This window comes from Passer domesticus, chromosome 12 (genome assembly GCF_036417665.1).
Source record: "Passer domesticus isolate bPasDom1 chromosome 12, bPasDom1.hap1, whole genome shotgun sequence".
Lineage (NCBI taxonomy): Eukaryota > Metazoa > Chordata > Aves > Passeriformes > Passeridae > Passer > Passer domesticus.
In genome coordinates, this window is record NC_087485.1 from 10,022,895 (window position 1) to 10,048,371 (window position 25,477).

General features: G+C 41.7%; 1 long non-coding RNA gene across 1 annotated transcript in view; it reads right to left on the bottom strand.

Annotated features, from left to right (window-relative positions):
* Positions 1–5,293: 5,293 nt before the first annotated feature.
* The window catches only part of LOC135279602 (uncharacterized), a 58,116-nt gene continuing 37,932 nt past the window's right edge, over positions 5,294–25,477 (bottom strand). The window contains exons 4-7 of the long non-coding RNA XR_010346821.1: positions 12,069–12,196; positions 9,148–10,993; positions 6,742–6,843; positions 5,294–5,435 (exon numbers count right to left, since the gene is read on the bottom strand). This is a non-coding gene — a long non-coding RNA (uncharacterized LOC135279602). The remainder of the gene's footprint in view (positions 5,436–6,741; positions 6,844–9,147; positions 10,994–12,068; positions 12,197–25,477) is intronic.

A 25,477-nucleotide genomic window follows, 5' to 3' on the forward strand; every position in this document is an offset into this window, starting at 1 on the left:
CTTCATGTTACTCACTCTCACTGCTCTGAAAGGGACTAAAAGCAGAGATTTCAATATGAGCAGCAGTATCACATTTCCATGTGCTTTACTGTATTCCACAAAGTGATCAGAATTCCAGCTGGCCATTTTGCATTCATGGTCTTGAACAAACCTCATATGAGTCCTGGTGCATAACATTAGCAAGGCCTGAATAGCTGGTACATAAAACCTCTGCAGGGGCTCAATAACCTGGTCATGAGCCCACAGTTAATGAACACTTTCTCTAAAATGTCCAGTGGCCTCTCCAATGGCACTTCAGGCAGGATTTCTTCTGTTTCTCTCAGGTGGGGAAAAAGCTGTCCACAATTCCACCCACACCAGGCAACCAGTTGCCTTGACATTTTGCCATCAATGTCAGCATGGCCAGAGTTTGACCATCATTTTAATAGTTGAAGAAAAAAAACAGGTGCCTCTCTTTTTTGTTGCTGCCCTCCTGCAGCCAGCGGGTCAGTCATTCCCAGGCTGCTGCAATGTACCTTTCAAGTCAGCAGGTTACAATAATCACTGAATTTGCAAGCCTGGATACTCACTCTGGATCTAAATAAATTCATAGGTAACTGGAACACTCACAACTAATCACAGCCAGGGTGAAATGCAAACCAAGCTCATCACAACCCTTGCAAACAACCAAAGGAGTCTCATCCTGGCTGCAATGTACACGAGGAGGAGACAGCAGCAACCTGCAGAGGAGCAGCTTCTGGTGTGTAATTTGAAGTCCATGCTGTGTTTAGCAGGCAGCTCTCACAGGGTGCCACTGTCCTCTTCATCCCTTGGCAAACTCTACCTTTTAGTCTTTTCAGACTGGGCACTCAACAAAGTCTAGGAGAATTAGCTGTCTACTGCTATCAGAAGCCAAGAGGATTTGGATATCCAGCATTGCTTGGCTCCTTCACAACCCTCAACTTCAAACAGTTTTTCAATATTTCATGGCATTGTTTGCTAGAAAAAAAATATAATCCCTCCAACCAAAAAGAAAATCAATTTGTAAAAAAATAGAAACAAGACAGATGTCCTTTCCATGCCCTGCTATCTATGCAGAAACTAGCCAGGTTGCTAAGGGTTAAATTTGTTCCCGAGTTGGCCCAATCACATTCCTTTTTGCCTTCTTATTAGGTTAAATAAATAGAAACTTCTTGCAATATCCATCCATAACGATAAGCAATTCCCACTATAATGGAGGGCTAATATATAAATTCAGCCCACATCAGTTTTGTGTCAACTAGCAAAAACAGAAACAATGGAAACTAGACAGTCATGGCTCTGCATAGGTCAACAACCAAGGTTATCTGTATTCAATTACTGGTATCTGCAAACTTGCATACTGTCAGCTGATCATAGACTAAATGAAAACTTATCATGCACAGAGGCAGCAAATACATTTATTTGAAGCAGGCATCATATTAGTTCATTGGTTTGACTGTGGTTAAGGGGAAAAAAGGGGTTATCAGTCTTTTGGGAAATTCTTTCAAATATAACCTGCAGCAAATATCTAAAATTGGGGATTATCTATGTTATAAATCTTTGTTCAAAAAGTAGAAAAGGAACAGAAATTGCTCTGTAGCCCTCTAAGACGATAAATTATATTATTTAACAATAGATAAACTTAGGGCACCTTTCCTGTGGTACAGCCCTATTGTGAATTAAGCTTTAATCTGCTTCACCTCAACATCTGTTCGGTGGAACCAAAGATCTGGCTGCATTGGACACAGACAGTAATTTGTTTGTTAACTGCTTCTCCGGAACAATATATCATTTCAGAAAACAAAGCCTACTAACACAACGCATATTTATCTGTTTCCTCTATCTGTGTTCCTTTTTCCATAAGTGCAAGTTCAGGCTTTTGAAATGTTTTCCTAGAGATAATTTGTGATGCTGTTAGATTCATAACCCTGGAAAAATAGATTTTTTTTTTTCAACGTTTTTTCATCTTTGACCAACAGATGTTCTGTTCAAATTCTGAAAGTACTCATGATGTATGTACTAGCAAATTATAATTGTTAACGCCCCTGTGGAAGGAAAATGTCAAATATTTTCTATCAATAGACTGTTTGGAAACAAAGGCATTTGCTTCACGAAGTTCACGTGCTCAATCTTCCCATTCGGCTTTTCCAACAGTCTATTCAATTAGACATTTAACATTTTGTTTGTTTTCAGAAGAGGAAGTGAAAATTAACTTCACAGAAACAAAAAAATAAAACATAAAAGCCAGAGGGCATCCTGTATTCCATTGTAAAATGACACTCCATTGCATTTTGGTGCTACAAAGGTGACCACAGAAACAAGTCTGTGATCCAGCGCCAGCATTTTACCTCTGCACACCAAGGTGGCAATCGAAGAACAAAAATCATCTGGGACCATGACATAGATAAATGCCCAAACATACGTCTTCTAATCAGAGTTCTCCACCCCCACAGATAGTCTCCCCTGGCCAGACAACTTTGGTAAAAAACATATTTACCTGTAAGTCTGCACCTCCACATCTCTCTAGTGTGACATTGCAGTGTTTGAATGGTTCATACTTCCCACTTTTACTTTTAAAGGTGAGATTTATCCTCTATTGAAGGGGCTAAAACCTCTCTGCTAAAACATCTCTCTTCCTCTCTATCTTTCCTTTAACTTGAAACAAGAAAATCACCACAATTTTCAACAGCAGCAGGGCAAGCTCTCTGCAGAACTCTCCTGCAGAAATGTCTTAAATCCATACCCTGTCAGTCCTTGTCCACAATATGCCATCCTTGTATTGTGTTATATTGTGTTGTGCTGTACTGTCTTCTGCTCTAGTCTATATCTCATTACATTATTTTATCTCCCTCCTTGTAGCATTGGATGTGTCCAAGCCCCTCACAGTGCTGTACAAAAGAATAAGACTAATGTCTAGCACATGCTGTCATGATTTGGGGAATCAATCTCTATACCACTAAAATTAATTCTGTTTTAGAGCATTGACTGCATTGCATCTGTTTCAGAGAGCAAGCCCCATATGGACTGGAACTTCCTGGCCCTCTCTGCAGCCTCCTGCCCTTTCATTGATGCACTGACCACAGGAGATGCAGGTTACATCCTTTTACCTGGCTACAGAGCTAACAGTAAAACATCATTAAAACGGGAAAAATCAGCCATGCAAATGAGCCAGAGAAATGGCTGCCAACCAAGGCAGAGGAACTTTTCCAAGTCTGAACCCTATCAGGCAGCAAGTTAGTAACTGTTTTGTGGATTCATTTGATGAGCTGATAAATATGATAAGAGGGCACCTGAGGTGTTACACAAATCAGGAGAGACTGAGAATCCCTGTTTCTGAGAAGTCAGAGGCAGGAATTTTTGTCTAGAAGAAGAATTGTGACCTACTTAGAGGAATCTGACTTAAGCCCCAAATAATGTTCTTGCTTAAGCATGAATTACAAGCAGCTGAAGAAAGATGAGCTTTTGCACTTGTGCTCTAGCCAAGTTTGCCCACATCTAATGAGCAGAAGTACAGCTCGGTGCCATTTTGTATTCCCGGGACGTGGTGCAGATGGAGAAGCTGCTCTGAATGTGGGTCCAGAAGCTGTTCACCCACTCCTCCAGGCACTCCACACATCCTGCCTCATGCCTCTCCTTGCAGAGCCTGGAGGTGGAAAGCATCAGGTTTAAGAGCAGAGGGAGCAGCAGTAGCTGTGAGAAGTGGCCTTACAAACTGGAAGCAGAGCTGGCAGCGGTGCTGGAGCACTGGGCATGGATCAGGCTGGAGAAAAAGCATTAACAGTTCCACGCTCAGAAGCCTGGAGAGTGAGAAAGCAGCTGTCACCCGTGGAGGGAGGGGAAACGCTAAGCTGCCACATATAAACGCAGGTACTATAGTCTCAGTACAGAAAAATTCCTTGGGGGCAAAAAGATGGTGAAAATATGGGTCTTGGTTCACCCCCATGCTGGGCGATGCCTCGCTGCGTGTCAAGTCTGGGCAGATGCTTCATGTGTTGTGTTATTTGGGCCAAAGTCCCACAGGAAAAAAAAAAAACAACTGAATCCAAATTGAAAGATGCTATGAGTCAGTCTTCTGATGAAAGAGAAGAACGTGATGTTGGGGCTGGCAAACATGATAGTGCTGTGGGATTAAAATAAAAAAAAGAAAGAAAAAAAGAAAAGCCCTCAGAGAAAGGGTATGCAAATGATGGGAAAAAGAGCATAAGAGGACGTTTTCTCCAGGGATGCTATTGCTATATCCCTGCCTCCCTTTGCCCCAGAGGTTTGTGGGTGAGCTCATCGAATCAGGATCCAGAAGTAAGAAGAATGTAAAGATTAATAACTGAAGTATCTCATTGGCCTCCACGATAGAAGTGTTTTAGTTGGGGTTTGAGGCTACCTAGGGTCCTGACCTAAGCAGATCCCTGAGAGGTGGCAGAGCCCTGGGTGTTGCCCAGCCAGGTTGGGCAGATTGGGACATGTGGCCCAAAAGCCACCAAGGAAACAGCTGGCACACTGGCACCACACACACTGCCCAGCATCACAGTTTGAAGTGAGACTAACTTGACTCGAAGCTCAAGTTTTTACCAATTCCTATTATCTGCAAAGCAAAACTAAATGCTGGCATTGGCACTGCCTGGAAACAGCAAGGGGAAAGCAGGAATTGCACAGAGCAGGGGAAATTGCAGACTGTGAAGGATAGCTGGATGTTGCAAGGTTTTGGTTAGCAAAAGTGTTTTCTACAGCAAAAGCCTCACATTTAAAGACATCGTTTTAACTTGGCCCCAGCAGCACTGGCAATGCAAGTAGAGTGAAAAGAACAGTAGAAGAGGTGGCTGTTGTCAGAAAACACTTCCTGGAAAATATTAAAGTTCTTTTGAGGCATGTAGAAAAATTCCAGAATACTGTATTTTTATTGTTATTATTATTACCCTTGATCTTTTGGAAGGTGGGGATGGAGTATATGCAGTTTTAAAGACAGAAGACAAGACATCTGTAGCCTTTAAAAAGAAAATCACAAAGGCTGCTAGGCTCTCCTTGCAACATTTTTAATTATTTTCCTTAAGTTTCCCAGATAAAAACACATTGCATGGAGCCTCACCCAATAAAACTAAGCGGGTAAAGGCAATACCAGTTGTCTAATCAATATCATATTTCTCATGGCTTTAGCTTGTTCAATAGCTGAGCTCATTGACTCCTGAGTTGCACCTTAGGATGCCAATATCTGCTTAATGTTGGACAAACTGCATTTGTCATTGCCTGTAACTGAGTTCTTTAATCTCATTAATAACCCACAGATACTGAAACACAGCTCGGAATGAGCTGGCTGGACTCTGCCGGGTTTGCACGTGCACTCCAGCTCAGGGGGTCATGTGTTGTATGTTAAATAGGCTCATTGCCCCTGCAGCCCTCCTGTGCCATTGCTCCTCAACCCAAGCACCCATAAATGGCAGAATCTGCAAAAAAAAAAAAAAACAAAAAACCCAAGAGAAGCCATCAGATAGGGAGAACTGTGTCTGTATTTAGTGCATCATAGCCCCTGTACCACATTATCTGTGGTGGCCTCAGCCCCCAGCACGGGGGAGGCAGGAACACCTCCTGCTCCCCATGCCTCATCCTCTGCTCGCCTGCATATGGCACAGAACCCACGTGCTGCAGCCCCACAAGTGTGCATCAATAAATTATCTTCATTGGAAACACATTGCAAACAAAATGCAAATGGCAAGAAAGTGCTTGTTCTCAGAGGTCTGCCTTGAGAGTTCATCTACCCAGATTATAAACACTTGATAAGCATCCTGGTTTTCAGGCTAACTGTCTGTATGGCAGATCCCAGGACTAGGCTCCTGGGATTTCAAAATGTATCATGAAATAAAAACAGCTGCAAGGGAAACTCATATGACTAGGATAGGTGCCATATAGCAATTAACAGCCAGAAGTTTTGATCTGGAAAATCACATTTATTTTAATTGCTTCACTGTTGTGTTCATAAAGAATTTGGCTCATTTGATTATTTTCCTTATTAGATATACTACTTAACTTTGGAACAATGTAGTCATTAGTTCCATTGTTCGAGGTTTTTCATTGCAGTGAAATGAATGACAGAGACATGTTCTGCAAGGAAGATTGTTTATAAATATTTATCATAGCCTTAACAGATATTTGTGTAATCCATCCTAATTTTTCTAGCACATAATTCACCAGTTATTTAATCTGTTGTGTGATGAGTGGCAGGTTCCTTAACCTTGAGTTCAATAAGGCATTTAAAGTGTGTGATCTCTTATCACAAGAACAGAGCAGGAGAGTAACTCATCTTTTTTATACAAAACTGGCATTCTCTCCATTTTCATCTAGCGGGCTGTTTAAAGAAGATACTCATGTCTGAGTGCTCTCACTGCTGCCATTCCTTTCTGAATTTTGCCTCCACACCCTGACACGGATCAGCCGTGCCTCCAGGAGCTGCTGCCCAGCTCAGCAGGATGGGAGGGGAGTGGAGAGGGAGAGGGGCTGAGTGAGGACACGCGTGCCGGGACACGGCGGCTGCGAGCGCACCTGAGAGAGGGGCTGGACCATAAAATATGCATGGGCCCTTCTGCAGCAAACAAACCTACTTAATTGAAAGGAATGGCGAGGTGAAAAATGAAACTTGGCAGTTCAGCTTCGCTCCACCATTTGGTGGTTGTTGTGGGACTCCAGCAAAGGGAGCTATCACTGCGGGCATAATTTACTTGATTTTAAGGATCCATATGAATTCTGGCGACATACCAAGTAGCCATTAGCTATGAGGAGTGTTTCCCGATGCTCATTTGTTTTCCATGTGTGAATTTTCACTCTTCCAAACTTTCTTTAGAAAAAAAAGTACTTTTTCTTCATCAATTCCATGTGGAAAATAAAACAAAAATACAGATAATAAATTATTCAAGGAACACAACTGATTTTTTTTTTAGTGGAAAAATACTGGTTCTAGAATCACACTGGCAGCTTGCTTTGATTTTGATAAGTGTTAAGTTTTATGTTAAGTGTTATAAAATGATATGCTTGTTCACATGCTCAGGCATAGTCTTTCTGTGCAAATTATCCTAAATAGGGTAACTCAATAGCAAAGTAGGCAGGTTTATAATGCTATTACTATTAGGAAAATACCCTTAATATGAGACATATGCAGGATGCTATTACATCAGTAGGCTGCATTTATGAAGTATGCAGGAGCAGCCCTGTGGATCAGAGTAGAGATGCTGGGCCTGTAACACATGTAACTTGGCTTAGTCTTGGGGTCAAAATCTGTTAATGCAATTTTCTGTATAAGAAGAAGAATTTAAAATCCATGTGGTTTTAATGACACATTCAAGATTGGGGGTGTATGGGGGTGTTGATTTTGTTGGATTTTTTTGTTTGTCCTACTCACATTAAATGAGAACTTCTTTGAAATTTGTGTGTCAGACACTGAAACTAATCTGTGATATAAGACCAAAAAAAAACTATTTTAATTTATTTGCTTGAAAAGTTTAATTTTGGCCAACTCATGTTTCAAATTAAAAATATCATTAGTAATAATTTGCATTTACTTATTGAAGCATTACATGATAAACCAGAACCATGTGTCAAAATGTTACTCTCATAAAATAAGTGCACTGAGATAAAGGGGCTTCAGAGATTTAAAAAATCAATGTGACACTCAAGACATCTAAAAAGGGTGCCTGCCTTTAAAAAGGGAGTGTTTCTATTTCAAATAATTAATATGTTTTGGTTTCTTCATTTTTGTGGTCTTGTAGCACAGCTTATATCTAAGGCACTATGTTGAACATGCATATTTTGGACTGAGCTCTAGCTTGTGTCTATTTAACAGCTACTCACAGCTGTCTCTGCTTTGAAAGTACTGGGATAAAATTTCTTCCCAAACTCCAGTCAGCACAAAGCCCTGACATTATTTAAAGTGCTCAGCCCGGGCAGTGGGTGCTGCAGGCAGGGTCCAGGCAGTGCCTGCCCATGGCACCCATGTCCCTCCTGTCACCCAGGTGTCCCTGCACTCTGTGCCAGCACTGCACAGCACACCCTGGGGAGGCTTTTCCTGCTGAGCAGATAACCTGCAGCTCATCTGGTTAATATAGGGATTTGTATTTCAAGATTTGCTGCTAGTTTAACTGTGCAAAACACACCTCACTGTGTTTTTACATTACTCACTGTAGTGCTAGGAAGTAATGTAAAAATTGTCATTTGCCTTTTTCTTGGTGTACTAATGAGAAGGAGAGTGTGACTGGTTCCTCGCTGGTCCGGGAAGATTTTATCAGTGTGAAAAGGAAGAACAGGATGGGGAAGGTTTCTTGATTTTGCTTACTCAAAAAGTAAAGGAAATAGAGTATTAAAAGAAGACTTCTGCTTTCAGGAGGTCAGTGTTAGACTCCTTTTGTCACTCAAAATTCAAATCATAGAAGCTTCTGGTGGCACTCCAGCATCACTCCCTCCTGAGGATGAAGCACAAAGGAGCAGAGCTCAACAGGTCTGCAGCACTCAGGGCAGGACATGGCCATGGCTGGGGGCTCAGGCACAGTGAGACACAAGTGCAGCAACCAGGTGCCCTGCTCAGAAATGCAAAGCTTATTGCTGTAACAAACAAGACAAAGAAGGAACACTTTGAAAGCAAGAGGCAACATACCTTGACAAGAGGGTGTAAGTCCCCTTTGGTGCAGAACAATACTTGCCACCACTTGCCTCCATGTCAGGGGAGCACACCAGCACTGAGCAGTCCACCAGTATGTGCAGGATAATGTATTTTTAAATTAAATACCTGCTAAAGAGTTCTGCTGACCACGTCTCTTTACTTCCGAACCAGAATTTAATTTTAAATTCAATTTTAAGAGGGTTTTTTTTTACCTCACTAGTTTACATGCATCCTGGTCAGATGTTCTAACCTCACAGCCCCATCAGATCTCCTGTGCAGAGCTCACTGGGGACTGAAGGTTGTGCAGGTATGGGGCATGAGCTGAGCAGCTTAAGTTACATCAGGGATGGTGAGGAGTGTGAGGTGATCAGGTAAATTGCCAGGCAGTGATAAATCAGGTGCTGGGCCTCACCATAACATATATGGAGTGTGTCTGTCTATCTGCATAAATGTGCCTAGAGAGACAGGATTTACTGTACTCACACACAAGTTTATATACATCATATACCCACCTGAGCTGAAGTTTTGGTCCGGGCACCCTTGTGTCACATTCTGTTTGACACTGTGATGATGATGGACTCTTCCATGGGGTAAATTGTGTGTTTTTGGAGAAGAGGTTGTCCTTTTTTTAAAAAACCTGTTCCTGGACACAGCTCTTCCACCATTCCAATGGCATACTTATATGATCAACTTTGCTAAGCTACTTTTTTGAAACACTTTTGACATAAAACCTCTCATTTCATTGACTCTTCCTGAAAAATACTTGTACAAAGTTTTAATTATACACCTAGAAATTAGGATATTAATGGAAATCATTATATATGTAATTTATAATCTTAATATGTGTTAATGGCAACAGCAACAAAGAGAGACATGCATAAGAAATTAGAATTAATTGCTCTGTAGTACAGATGACTTATGCTCTTCCAAGAGGCGAGCTGGTGCTGGGAGAGGCAGGCTCATTCCCAGCAGACAGAACTTTTACACAAAGAAAATGAAACTTGGGGGTTTTTTAACGACTGTTCCTTTTCACTTTCTCAGTGAACTCCGTGTCTCTGTTTTATGGTGCAGCAGGCCTGGCTTTCCAAATTTCATTCCTCTGGCTTGCAATGCCAGAATCATACTACTAGCTGTGTAAATAAGGCATTTTCTCAAAGAACAGGCCTAAAAGTTGGAGTCAGTCTTCCAGATGGGTTGTAAAACTCTTTGAAACCACTCCACTCAAAGGATATTATACTCCTGGAGCTGTATGTTTGTTTTATTATAAACAGAGATTTCTAACTCAAAAACATAGAAATGCTGCCTACTTCTGAAGCAAACTGACATATGGAGGCATGCTAGATCTCAGCTGAAACAAAACTTAATTTATCACTCCTTAAATATCAAAGGGGCTTGAGGAGCAGTCATATCACATTTGGTCTTTTTAACTGAAAGACATTTGGGTGAGTGCAAAGCCCATGTAGTTTTCCTTCACCATCTGATTGATAGGCATGGGATGGTGTCCCTCCAGCCAGCTGATTTCAGCCCTTCCCTGCAACCCCAGCAGAAGCTCTGCAGGATGAGTAGCAGTCTTGACACTGATTTTTCTCTTCTCATCTCCTCAGAGAGGGGCCTGTAGAGCTCAGTGCTGAGCTGGAGGCAGAGCACGTGGCTGGAGTCACACAGAGGGTGAGAGGGTGAGCTGCTGGCCCTGGGGGCAGCAGCTCCCGGGTGCTCACCCATACCAGGACGTGCTGCCAACACCATCAGCACACCATGTCCAGCCCTAGAGCCACACAATCACTGAATGGCCTGGCTTGGAAGGGACCTTAAAGATCACTTGGTCCCAAACCCCTGCCATGGACAGCTCCCACTATTCCAGGTTGCTCAAAGCCCCATCCAACCTGACCTTGGACACTTCCAGGGATGGGACAGCCACCGCTTCTCTGGGCACCCTGTACCAGTGCATATCCATTCTATACATACATATATATATATATATAAATGGTCCTTTGTACAACTTTTGTGCACTGAAAGACCAAGCAGTCTGCCTGAATTTACCAAACTAGCCAATCTAATAATTCTCTCAAGAAGTGGAGAGAAAATTCAAAATGTTTCTGCACCATGCAAGTGCCATCAGCCTTTTGGTGGGAACAGACCTGCTAGCACTGTTGTCCTCTACCAGGGTGTGATTTTTCTGCCTGAAGTCAATGATAAAGGTTCTCCCCAAAATGTCACACTTGAGCTGATTTCCAGAATGTGCCGTGCATCTGAAAGACGGCTGCTCAGGAAAATCCATAGGTGAGATGGGAAGAGAAGAGCAGCCACTGTCTACAGTCACCATTTATTCCTTTGAAACGTGAGAAACTGGAATTGTCCCTGTGAAACACAATTACAGCATCCCCATTATAATTTGTCAGACACCACCCATAAGAGAAAAGCTAAGCGGATTTTTAAATCTGAATTTGTATAGGCTTTTCTGTCATTCTTTAAGTAGATTCATTATTATTTTTTGCCCATAATTTGTATAAAGTACTTAGCATTCAAAACAGATCCTTTTTAACCTTTTGCCCAACTTGGCTTTTTGTACTTTTTTTTTTTTTTTAAAAAAAAGTGGGGGCGAGATGGAAAGGGAGAGAAACCCTTTAAGTACCCTGGGCCTGGGTTCCTTCAGTATGCAGGCTGTAAATGTTTTACTTTGATTTGAGATACATGACAATAAATTAGGGGACATTTATCAAAGCTGCTTTGTTGCATTGCTGACAAAAGCTGCTTTTTGCATAAATTACTGCATTATACAAATACACTTAGCAGGATCCTGTTTCTTTGATGTTGGTGGAGGAGATTTATGTCCAATGGAGTTTTTATTTATCTGCCCTGTTCACCTCAACAAGGGCAGGACATATTCCTCAATTAGTTCCATACCCCTAGAAATGACATATATATCTCACAACTAGAAGCAGAGAAATTTAAACAAAACAAAACAAAAAAGCACAAGTGCACTTTTTCTGGCAAGTCTAAACTACTGTACAGTGTAAAAAGTAAATATTAGGCTGGAGCTGTGGCTTTGAAATCTTTGTTCTCAGACTGCTTTGAAAGCTATTTAAGTAAGCTAATTTTGACAAAACAATATTCCCTTTGCAGAAAAGCTTTTCTAGACTTCATTAAGAGACTAAGTAAATAGGAGTCCTTTTCAACAAATACTTGATAGCCGAATAAGTAGGTTAAAAGAATAGATTCCCTGGGTGGTAATCCTCTCTGGAACTGTATTTATGCTAAAATCTCTTCCGATGAATATCTAATAAACTAATGAAGGCCATCTTAGGCTAAATGCTGAATTAGGATGGTTAGAAAGGAACTTGTCAAATGAATAAATTGGCTAAACAGTTGCACTACTTAAATGAATACAGAATCTCTTGAACACCATTTTGAGTGCTATTCTTCTGCCACTCACCATATCCATACTTCAGTCTTCACGTAATTTATTTTGTTCCTGGGTCAGGGGTTCAAATGCAGACCTATGTGGCCACTCAGAGCTGTTGCTGTACAATGGCCTGAGATCATTCCAGAGAACCCTCAGACCTCAAAAGAAAAAAAAAATAAAAGCAGAAATTTACTATTGCCCTCCTCTTTATATAAATATTATACATTTATACATAGTATAGTTTATAAATATATCTATTATATATAGTGTTTATATCTATACACATAGTGTTGTCTGTCAGTCTTTGGCACATTTTTTTAATCAACGCCAGAGTACCACTGAGCCAGACCATGAAGAAGAGATGATCTGGGGTACTGGAGACTAATACTTACAGCCCCAAAGTTGTCAGGGCCTGTGTTAACTTTAAAGATTTGCCAATGAGGGGAAAGAGCTGATGCTGAGAGGGCTGAATCAGCTCACACAGATGGTTTGGGGCATTGTCCTCCACATCCTTTGACAATCATCCCCCAAAACGAGAGTGAAGCCCCTACATCTCTGGAGCACTCCACTGAAGCTTAAAGGTTCATAATTGGTACCTCTCATGTTTCACCCTTTCTTTACTGGCCTTTGCCAGGCACTTTTTTGATCAAAATATTTATGTCGGAAGGTCTTTGAGCTTTTGCTCATTCTTGTCTGTGAAACTATTGAAGGTTTTCAACTCATAATAAGAAAAAATATTTTCTAAAACAATTAAAATATTTCATTAGCAAACCCTTGTTTTCTTTAAAAGATGCTCTTACATGTTAATAATTTGGAGTTTTTAATTCAATCACACCCTGCTTTTAAAAGTTCTGGAAAAAGTCCTTTATCCTTTCCCCTCCACCTACCCACCCCCAAGATTTAAAGAAAAAAAAAATAAATAAAGGTACTTTTTTTTAAACATTTCATGTTGGTAGGAAAACAATAAAATTATACAAAAATAGGTTTTCATTATTCAGGCTGCTCTGGGGAACAGATTCCACACAGTGCATTTCAATGATCCCAGACAATGAATTACTATCATAATTTGTTCCTAAAGTCTGTTTAATTGGCTCACTTAGCCACCTGTTCAGTATAGTTACCATGAAAACATGGTAACAGAGTTGGTTTTGCTAAATTTCTGAGTGCCAGCCTTTCATCCTTCATCCTGCCTCCTTCACCCGTAAAGTATCAAGCAATGCTTAGCACAGATTTAAAAATAGTGTCCTAGCCATGCTAGACATATTTTAGCTAATCAGGAAGGAACTGAAAAGTTATAACAATGCTATGCTAATCAGGGCATTTACTCACTGTCAGCTCTGCCTGTTCCTGGGTGAGTGTCAATTTGTTACATCCCACTGCACATATAATAACAGGGGGAAAAGGTAAAGGATGATATGCATGCTTCGTGTACATGCAGAGATAGATGCCACACACCCCTCCAGCTAAATTACATCAGCCCATTTCACATTAAGAAGTTCCATTAAAAGGAGTAAAATTGTGAGAGGAGATTCAGCCAAGGACTTTGAAACTGTTGTCCATTCTTTATATTATTTTTTTTTTTAATAAAGAAAAGAAAAGAAAAAGCAAGCAGAGTTAAAGGCATGAATTTCCACTTAGCAACGCTCACCACATTAAAAGAAAAAGTTATCAGGCACTGGGGCACCCTTTGTTGCCTGCCGTGAGTCAGATTGCTTTCCTCGAGACCGGTGTAAAGTATTTCTGCAGAAGAGCAGACTCTGAGAAGGAGAGGGGTTCAGCAGCAGAGCATAATTAGCACTCTCTAAAACTGGAGCTACAGTGTAAACAGCTCGAGTCTTCACTGCACAACGCAAACAAACAATCCCAGCTGAGAATTCCCTGGCAGGAGCCAAGCAAATACAGCCCTTGCTGCTGACTGCTGTTATTGCTATGGTTGCTTAATCAAAACAGACAGCAGCATGTAAAAATGTAAATATTTGATATTTGTTAATACAGTCCTAAGTTATTGCTCTGGCCTGCTGGTTTGGTTCCATGCATTGGGATCCTCTATACAACTCACTCGTCATACATTTCAGCAGAGGAATATTTTTAAGAAGCCATTATCTAAACTGCTGATGTAATAAGGCACCGGTATATGAAATACACTTAATAACTCAACTTCAGTTATTTATTGTGAACGAGGGTGCATTCTCCTTGATTCCATTTCCCAGCAAAATATAAGTGGAGCTTTCATCATGAGTGCTTGAATTTATGGCAAGCAGACCAAGTGACATTAAGAAAGCCACACAATCCCTTCATTCAGGCTTTAATAAGGAAGCCAAGGAAAAATTATCCAAGCTGGTTTGCGGGTGACAGCACAAGAACTTTTTGGAGTCAGAAAGTTAGCACGGAGGCTCCCTGTCAGCCCATTAAAAAGCAAGGTTGGCATTCCCAGATATTGGAACCATGTGTGCAGAGGAATTTTTCTTCTGGTAAGACATTCCAAATATTGTCCCAGAGCCAAACACTTCGGTGTTAGACTAATTTAAGCAGTATGTTGGAATCAGCTCTCAGGACTTTGATCATATGGAGATCGTTTGTTACAAATTGAACTAACCCAGTCTCTATTTCTGGTGGATCAGAACTATGGATTTGTTGAATTAAATGCCTCATTTAATGCAGTTTGCACATGAAAAGAAAGCTGCACTCAGGAATCTGATAGTGAATTTTTCACCTAACCAACAGGTCTACTTTTTTATTACTTTTAAACCTAATCCATACTCAGTCCACACTGTTCTTAATAAGCCCGAGGCTGTTTGGAGTGAAGGTTTAAATCAGCTCGTATGTTATGGGGGGAAAGCATCACTGAATTATCAAACCGTGTAATAAGGAACACATTTGAATCCAATTCTAGAAATAATTTTATGAAGAAAAATAAATTAGTTCTTGGTTGTTATTTACCATCCAAATAGTTCAGTGCTCTTTCATGACAGCAGTGGACAGAAAGCTGAAAAATGATTTTGCAGACATACGATTTTCTCCCTGCTTCTCATTGCTATCCCCATTTTTGCAGCTGAACTATTGTGAGGGTTAAAAGTGCACAAAATAAAGCATTTCCACATATGGCTGCACTTTCTTTTCATTTCTTGAAGTTATAATGTCTTTAACTGTTGATAATGATATTATAAACTGTCATTTAGTGCATTTTGAGTATATTAAATACATGAACAAAAGATGTGTAGTTCCAGCTGGACCCTGATCAGAAACACTGAGATCTGATTCACTGAAACTGCAGATAGCAACATGCAGAGCTTGTGAGGAGCCTTGTGGAACAGGTAGCAGTTGCAATAGTAACAGAATAAAATCATTGATTAAAATAAAAGAACCTGACAGCAATTATTTCTCCAGGAGTGGGATGAAACTGAGAAATGGGTACCCAAGTGATATCGAATGCAAGAGTGCCTGGCATGCTGCTACACAGTGGACTGACACAGGGCTTGAGTCTATCACAACTCTCTGCCTTGGGGAACTCAGGATTTACACTGTTTTCAACACATTTTCATCTGGAGTCTCACACAAAATAAAAGCAGGAACACCAGCAATTCCCAGGGACCCTTCCTCTGAGTCCCAAGGGAATCTACATAACAGAGTTGACAAGGAAGAAAATGGGAACACTGTTTTCTGCCCAGGAGGGGCAAAATGAATTTCTCCAACCTCATAGCTTTGAAAGGACCCTATAGCCAAGCTGAGAACCTCTAATACATGGATATAATTTTTAATGACATCTCACTGTTTTACCGGTTTAGCAAAGAGATATGCCATGGTATATGTAGCCTCAGCCCCTTGGTGCTGTTGCAGGCATATCTGGCCACTGGAAAAGGAATTAACCAAAAACCCAAAAAGGTGAAATCCCTGTCCAGACATGAGCCCTGAGCAAGAATTATCAAGACCTTTATTGGGCCTTAGAAGACAGAAAATAGTGGCATGGAAATAACATGGCAATACCCTAATCCTGGCCAAGGCAAGCTCAATCCCCAGTTTTTGCTGACCGTGGTTTTCCCAGTGCACCCAGCACCAAGGGAACCATCCTGAGCCTCCCCTGTCCTCACCCAGGCCACGGGGAGATGATGGTGAGCTTGGCACAACCAGTGCAGAATACAAAACAGGGAAGCAATAAGGGTGTTGTGTGCTCCAAATCCCATCCTGGGGCAGGGGGAGTGGGAAGGATCTCCCACGGATCGTTCATTCCAACTCCCATTGCATGCACGGAGCAGAGTTCATTCTTCATAAAGAAAAGGGAAACTGTTCCTTCAGGGAAGAAAAAAACCCAAAACAACACAAAACAACAGTTATCTAGCAGATACTGATTTATACACACTCACACACGTTTACATACATATTTTATTGGCAAATAAAGAAAGATCAGATCTTTAATGAAATCAGGATGGGTTTGGGAGCTGAACTTGAGCTGAACTCCCCAGATTTTCATGGAACTTCAATTAAAAGGGTTTCAGAGGAGCTGCTGAAAGCCAAGCACTTGCCATTGAAAGCTTAATTTAAAATGAGAAGCATTTTTACACCACATTTCTCAGTGAAATTCTATCCCTGATCCTCATTATATAACTTTTTCTCAAACAATATATATTTTTTCTCAGATAAACCATGTGACAATGTATATAAATTTTATCTTCGGTGTTATGACCAGTGCATACATAGTGGCTACAGTGACTAAAGAAACCATCATTATTGTGCAGAAAATAACCCTGCCCTCTCCAGTCTAAATCTAGTGGTGAAATTTCAGTCAGAATTTGTTGTCATGTATGATACATAAGGATTTAGATACCTGATAAATACTAGGACTAGCAAAAAAATGTGGTTTGGGGGAAAAGAGTGAAATCTAACTTCCAAAAACAAAACAGAAGAAAATAATGAAAAATAAAGATGGTTGTTTAATTTCTGCTTAGCAGCCTATTCTCCCTCAATCTCAAGAATACAAGGTAAATACACAGCCTCACTTTAGGGCCCTTTTCAATACCAGCGGAGTCACACAACTCAATCTTTGAGCTTTGCCTTCAAAACATATCCCTTGCTTGATCAGATGCACTACAATTCAATCTGAATGTCAGCTTCTGGCTGTGGAAAGAGGGCACTAACCAGCAATTGAAGAGTGACAAAAATGGACACAGATCCTGGAGTTTCAATGGCTTGAAAGCATTAAGAGAAATGATCTTGTTTTAACCAGGTACCAGGAAATAAGTTACTTTGAAAACCATTTAAATAAATAATACTTTACTGTGTAATGAAACATGATGGAATAGAAATAATTGTGAAATTTTTTTAAGTAATGATGGGGGGAGGTGTGCCTAAAATAACAAAATCCAGCACTGTGTCAGGGACACAGTTACCAAGACAAACTTTATGTGCTGTGGTGTGGAACCTCTCCCTCTGCCCAAGCTATCTGCACAGCAATTGAATAATAACAGACCTGCAAACCATAGCTGAGCTCTTGGAGCTGACATGTGAGACTAAGCACTGTAGTTTCATGGTCTCACATGCAAATGGCAACAATAAATAGACTGAAAGGCCTTGTTCCAATTAAAACATTAATTTCACATACTTCTTCCAGTTTTCGTTTTCATATGATCATTTCTTCTGTCCTCGCTGTAGACCAAAGACTTCTAACTCACTTAAGAAAAGGCAAAACCAGACTGTCCTCAAAGGCTCTCCAGTCTCCTTCCCTTCCTGGCAGCTTTGTGAGGAGGCTCAGGAGGAATTCTTTCTTCTTTCACCCTTTTGGGAGATCAGTTGTGTCCTAGTGCCTTATTTGTCCCCATTGCATTCAGCTGTGAGGAGCAAACTCCAAAACTTCCTTTTTGTAGTCTGGGAGAAGAACTGACAGTTCAGATTGCCAATCATGGATGCTAGGAATGTTAGAGTGCTGGATTGTCTCTTATGGGGCCAAAATGCGCTCTTAAAATTGTGTGAATACTCAGAATATTCAATTTTGTCATGGTTCATCCTGCAGGAGAGCCTCCTCATTTATTCCACAGAGTTGGTTCCCATCCTGGTTAAACTTCAGTGTGAGAGCATTGGGCAGCAGCCAGCCTTTTCCAGGTCAGTATTGTGTGCCTTGGCTGGTGATTACTGCAAAGCTCCTACCAGAGCCTAGGACTGCAGGGCTTGCTGTTAATGCTCAGAGCCATCTGAGCATGGCCAGATACCCAGCAGGACAAGGCTCTGGAGAGAGGCACAGCTGCAGCTTTGCTGAGCTCACCAAAGCTCTCCGTTTCTGCTGGCTGAATGTCTTCAGTGGAGCAGGAGTCAGACATTGGGGCATGGACAGGCAGCATCTCATTCTACAGCATTCTGTACCTGCAGAGTGGTGCTACATCAAACCCAGCAGATTCTGATTTATATACACACACACAAAGATATGACATTATATTGTATATTATTATGTGTTACATATTGTATTCTTATAGATTTTACAATATTTCAAATCAAGATATTTCAGGTTGGTACCAGAACCCACCAGTGGGGTTGGCACAACTCTGAACCATGTATTAGGACAAGTTTTGGTATAGAAATAGATAACCTGGTGTGAGTTAGAGGAAAGAGCCTGCAATCTGGTACCACACCCTCAGCTAGCTGCAGAGACCAGAGCTAAGACCAGCTAAATCCAGATGTCCAGGATTTCACAGATAGTGACAACCTTCCAATTCATGTTTTCAGCCTGCTATAATGCAGCAAGGGGAAAACCAGAGCAGATTTTTCTCCCTGCTCATACCTTCCATTCCCATAATTTCCTATTTTACAAAGACACTGATGCTATTTTAAATGCCAGATTCATTAAATCTTTTGTTTTCTCTACATAAGAAGAAAATGGTTTCTTGCAATTTCATGGGAAGCCATCAATCTTTCCCAAAGTGACTTACTGTATGGAAGAAAATAAACATTGCTGTGTATGTAAAGCAGAGCAGAAAGGCTGCAGTCATGGGCAATGCACTGCTTTCTTTAGCAGTAGCAACATATTAAAGCCAAATGTAGTCCACTGAAAGTGACATAAATAAGTGGATTTCCCATCTGAAACATTGTTTTTAGCAAGAGAAGCTTTTAATCCCCTTAAGTTCATTTCTAATCTGTCTTGGAAGTGCTTGTCTAAAGAATATTACATTGATATAAAGGATTTAATTTATTAAAACTAAACAGCAGCCAGCACACTACTAAAGAATATCTTGTACACAGTACTCTCCCAAATGAATAAAGCTGCTACAGGTAGGAAAAAAAACCTGCACAAACACATGGCACAGCATTCATTAAAAATTCACACATTAGATTCCTGAGCTCTCCTGCTCACTGTGCTTTTCCCAATAAAGCAAACACTTTAGAATTCATAATACCTCTTTATCCCATGTGCACAAATGACCTCCTCTCCTTTATGCACCTAGCAAATGAACAAGTACAAAAGGGAAGAGAGTAAGCAGAAAACTAAACATGCCCTCTCCTACCCAAGAGCATAAAGAGAGGGCAAGCAGAGGTTCTCAGAAGGGTTTAGAGCAGCCTTGACCAAGATGCCAGGGCTCCCATCAGTTTTGGCCAGTGCTGGCTACGTAGGCAGCATCAATAATACAGTTTGTCAGTCAATTAATTTTAAGGGTCCTTTCTTAGAATAGCAACTGAAGGAAACAAAAGCTGCCTTCAAAGTACATTTAAATCACTCGTTCACCACAGATTTGGCAGACTGTTTAATAATCAGCAACCCAACTACCAAATGATAAAATGGCCTTTTTCTCTTCCTGAGGGTATGAAAATATCTGTTTCTAGCAGCCCACCTTGAGACACCATGAGACATCTCCCTGATTTCTCCATGGGTGTTTTTAGTATGCAAGATGGTGTCCAAACACAATAGTGTCAAACAAGACCTCAGAGATCTTTTAATCCTACACACTAATCGTGGAAAAACTTGCAGAAATTTTCTGAAAATGAGTAACCAACTGTCATAAGGGAAGATTTAATCTGCAAGGAACAACCTTCACCTTCAAAAATGTAGTTACTATGGGGCCTCTTTCCTGAATTTTGCAGTTTGATATAGTATGGGTCTCCAGGGTTTTTTTTCTGTCTTGACAAAAGAGACAGCATTTGTTGGAAAAATTCTCCTCTGCTGTGGCACAGTGTGTGTTGTGACTCACATTACACCCATTGATTCCTTCTGGAGTCAGAATGGAAGCTCAGTGCTACAAGTGAGATCAGAATTCGGTCACACGTTGTTATCACACTGGATCTTGGATGATGTAGCACATGACACAGTTTCCTTTCCTCTCAGTTATGGCCAGCAGCCATCCTGCCTCCATTTCAAACCCACATAGCTTGAGTCAAATGGGGTCAGGATTGATCAATGCTGGAAGCTCTCCAAAGGAAACCATGAGGCAGGCAGAGGTATAATTCAGGGATTAAGATTTAAACCTGCAGAGAAACATGTTCCTGAGGAGTGAGTCTCTTAGTAGGTGTTTTCGGCAAGGCAGTCTTGGGTTGGTGCTGATGCTGACTAAACACACCCCTCACCAGCCAGGGACAGAAGAACAGACTCAGCAAGCCACACTGGCTTTTGTCCTACTACACGATACCAAAGTGCCGCAATTCTCATTCTGTTTCCTACACACAGATGCAGCAGTTCTAGCAGCATGGACACAGCCTGGTGTGAGCAGGAGGAGGACTGGCTTTCCTGAGCTCTTGCAAAATAAATTGTCCATAAAACTGGGGGCCTATCACAGGAAACCATTTTTCACTGGGTGTTATTTACATGTATATTCTAACTCCATAGCAAGGGCAATGACAAAGAATGCTCATCTTTAAGGAAAAAATTAATTAGCACAGAAAATTGTCTTCTGCCTGATAGGAAATCCCTTTTATTCCCTGCATTCATCCCACCATTTTAGATGGTGCTGTAGCACAGTCAAGTGGTACTTACTGACAATTTTATCTTGGGTAAAAGTCCATGAAAACATTAAAACATGAACAAGTCATCAAGTCAGTTTATGAATCAATATACAGATTTCTTCCATGCCCATAGCTGATTTCCATAACCATGAGCGTGCTGAAATCCTGTCTAGATGCCAAATCAATTTTTCTTATATATGAACATCACAGCTACTTGAGAAAGGGAATCTGTGCCAAAAACCTCACGCTCTTAACTAATTATTTCTGTGACTCTCTCCTTGCAAAGCACAATGACTGCCACATAAATACACACAACATTTATTAGGAACAGGCACACTTCCCACAGGTTCAGCCTGAGTGCAGCAACATCCCTGACAAGCTCATCTTCCCAAAATGTGCAGCCAGCCTTTATCACAAGAAAGAGTTCTGCTTTTCCCAGGACTTTTTTGCTGTGAAATATTCAAGCACTTATCGTCTCAGGCAGGGCAGCCAGGAGGGTATGGAAATTCCCAGCTTTCCATGAATGCATCCTGCAGAGACAACTGTTGTCTGGCATTTACTTTCACTGGTCATTGATCCTGGTCTTGCTCAGTGACATTGTGGAGCTGCTGCCTGTGAGATGAGAGCAATACTTTATGTAAATAATGTCCAAGTAGAGGAACTAATCATTAATGCAGACTGTTCTGAAAGTAAAAGCAAACAGCATTTGGCAGGGAAAACTATTAATGAGAGGGTCATCAGGGAATTCATTCTGCAAACCACATGGAGATTTGCAGGGTATGTCCTTGTGAGGCATCCTGGAGCAGATGTGCAAGTACCACTGATGTGGAGCAGGAGAAAAGTGGGGTTAAGGTACTGGGTCAGTGCTGATGGCCAAGTAGAGGGAAGACAAGAGGCTGTCAGGGCAGCAGGACCTGAGGAGGTGTGGGCTGGCATTGACAGGCTGTAAGTAATGATGCCATGAACTCCCATCACACAACAGGGACAGCACTGGTGTAGGTGATGCTTGGGTCTTGGCTCCAGCCTCCTGTTGTTTTTGGGCTTTCTGGACTTCAGGCACCATTGTGCTTCTGTGGGGGTGTAAATGTGTGAATGTGTGTGTAAGAATGAGGAGCTAACCTAAACTGACCCTTGTCTTTCATAGGTGGCTTCTGTCATTGAAAAATAAAGTGGATACAGAAGAGGAAATCCCTCTCTTGTGTTCCACATTAATATATGGTTTTGTTGAATTAACTGCTGGCCCCTGCCATCCCACCCACAGCCTGAGCCCTTGGCTACCCTTCCCCATGTACTTCCCTTGAGAAAGAATGAGTTTTCATCACTTCAAGCACTAGCAGTAACAAGAAAAGGAAATGTCCTACTCAAACATCACCCAAATTGCTACATACATAAGTTACAAATTAAATATATTATGCAAAAATCTGAATCACTCATACAAAGCAAGAAGAGAGAATTCATTCCAGGCTGTCTGGTGGTGTGATGGGTATCTGAGGAAGGTCTGAAGGAAAACTGCTTCCCTCATTAATAAGGTCTGGAACACTTGAGCAGTGTCCTTCCACAATGCATTTACAGGAGAGAATACCAACCAATGGAAGGTTGACAGCAGCTGTATTCACTGCCTGAGTTACGACTGGAGTCCAAGTTCCCCAAAAATTTGAGAGCAGCATATCACTGTGCCACAGCCAGGAGACAAAGCCCTGGGCTTTGAACACTAATTCTTGGTGCTCCATGGCCTTGAAGCCCCACCCATCTCGGTACCCTAAGCACTGACTTGTCTCTGAGGATTTGTCTGAGTACATGTAACTGGCACTTCCATGCTCTGTCCTAATTGCTAGTTACATTTCACTTCACTGGTGAGAAACCTCTGTCCCCTGTGCTGATCCTCCAGTGGGCACTGGATGCTGCCAGCCAGGTGCTGCTCCCTGGGGATTATCACTCTCCCTCCCTGCCCTGACCCAGCTGAGCTGTGGCACAGGAAATGCCACAGCCATCCCACACTGCAAAGCCAAGCTTCTCCAGATTCCCGTCGGGGAGAGAACAGGAAAAGTGGGTTTTGAGTGAGTGCTCTCTGCTGCAATGAGACCTAGACTTTCCCAGTCTCCCATGGAAACTGTCCATGTTCCCTGGCTTGTAAGACCCAAAGACAGCAGTGCTGCAGGTGGGCTGCATCTTACCAGCAGAGACCCTTTTACACCCTTTGTTTCAGTCAAGCACACATGGTCCCAAGCTCTGCACTTAAACCCAGGCACCTCTGAGAAGGAAATAACCCAGTAACTGCTTCCAACACATGAGCAGTGCCACTTTGTAACAGCATCTTGCCATTTGCAAATATAAGCTAAATACCTAAGTAGAAGAAAAAGCTACAGACAGGACAAAGCCTGTCTATGTAACAGATCCATAACTTCTCTGGGCGCTTGGTGCATCAGTATCCTAAACAGTATTCTAAACAGTATCCTAAAAAATTCTGTTAATGGCCAATTCTCGACCTAATGGCATTAGAGCTGCAGAACTAAAACACCCAGCATGACTCAGAACTGACTATATTCTACCTCTGTGCTGTAGTTTATATAAGGAGATCATAACCTCCTCTGGCACCATAAATAACCATGCCTCTGCAGCAGCAGAGCCAGGCACAACGGACGAAATCATCGAAATTGCTAACCAAACAAGCAGAAGGAGTTATTAAAGAGCGCTTAGGCTTCCACATGTTTATTTTCAATGATTTCCACTGCAAGCACAGCCTCAGCTCTCCCAAAGAGCCAGGACACTGATTTTGCTCTCATTAAACAATGCCCTGTCATCAAGCTGAGACGCTGGATAAAATGCATGATTATTAATCCCTTCAACATAATTATAGATGACAAGAAAGAAAGAGGGGAGACCGCACCAGTGGAACAACTTTGCTCACGAGAAGAGAGGACAAACAAGTACAATTGCAGATGTTATAAATGTTTCTAATTCAACTAAGCAGTAATTTTTTGTTTTTCCAAGTAGCATCCATTGGGTTTTGCCAATGGCTATGAACATACACTATGTGCTTAGTAAGGTTGCAATTCTAGTAAATATAGAAGGAGGCGGTGTTTTTGTTAAAAATAAACACAAACAAGCCTTTACTTCATTGACAAAATCAAGTTTTGCTTCAACAAAATGACAAACCTGCAGTCAGAGCCTGGCTGATTAACTGGTGACCCAGCTCCAATGTATGGTTTCCATGCACACTTTGTGAAGCCATGGGTATGCCTTTGGCTGTCTTTTGCTAATCTGAGTGGAGGAGCCAGGAGCACCCATGGAGGGTGGTGTGTTAATGACCAGGACAAATTTTCAGCTGAAAGGAGAAGGAAGTTGCTTGATAAGAAACAATGTTCTCTGTTCTCTTTTCAAGAGGCTGTGGAGACACCATGTGTGAAGGGAGGTTAAGGTACCATCCTTCTGAAGGAGAAGGAGTGATGCAATGACAACAGCAGAGAGTCAGAGGTTCAGAGATCATTTACAAATATCTGTGTGATATTTGTAGGAAGTCTGTGTGACTTCCTGGGCTGATGAGCCCAGGATGAGGTGGTACATGTGTCTGGGAAAAGATATTCCCGAGCTAAGGAAGAGGTGTTGGGTGAATTGGGGAATGGGCAGAGGAGCAGGGCAAGAGTGGAACTGTGATAAATGAGTTACAAGACAGGAGCAGGGAACACGTGAGGGCTGCAGCTATGGAGCCTTCGCTCCACAGGAATTGATACCAGATGACTCAGCTGTACAAATCTGATACAGATCACACTACGGGCATGTGACTGCTTCTACCAAATTAGACACAGCACATGGTGTGAGCCCGTGCCAGCTTCACTCAGGCTGTTGAAAGACAGACAATGAGGATGAAGAGCCTTCAAGACAGTGTGGAGCAGTCAACCACCACCAATTCAAACCGGGATCTTCTCCCCACATTTTTTCTTCCAAAATGGTGAACAAGCTTAAACCTGTGGTGGTGGGATACACTGGGACAGTGCTTTGCATCACAGGGCCATGACATTTTCCACTCAGTAGCTGGAGGAACAAGGCCAGATGGGCTGTGTCACTGGCAGCAGCCAGTGCTGCACCACGCACGGGTGGAAGGGTGTGTGGCACCCCACAGCACAGGGGCTCTGCTCCAGCAGCTGGCAACAGGAGGAATTGGGTGATTTCTACCTGGGACCCAAGGCAGCAGATGGTGCTTAAAAGCTTGACTTTCCCTTGGCCCTGCTGTAGAATACAGGTCGAAAACTCAGATTATACTGCTTGCAGCATCCCAGGAAGTCAGATTTGCAAAACTCTGAAGAAAACAAAATCAACATGCACTTGAGAAAAACCCCCAAACTAGCAACCCAGACTCCAAACTCAAACCTTCTGGTCAGTTCATTCAAGGCTATTTTTCATTTTATTTATCACTGCCACCAACGCTTTGCTTAGTCTTGAAGAAAATGTTGTCATTCCACAGTCAGATGTTTTTACATGTACATCCATCACGGCCTGATATATCCTGACCTTAGTTAAAACTT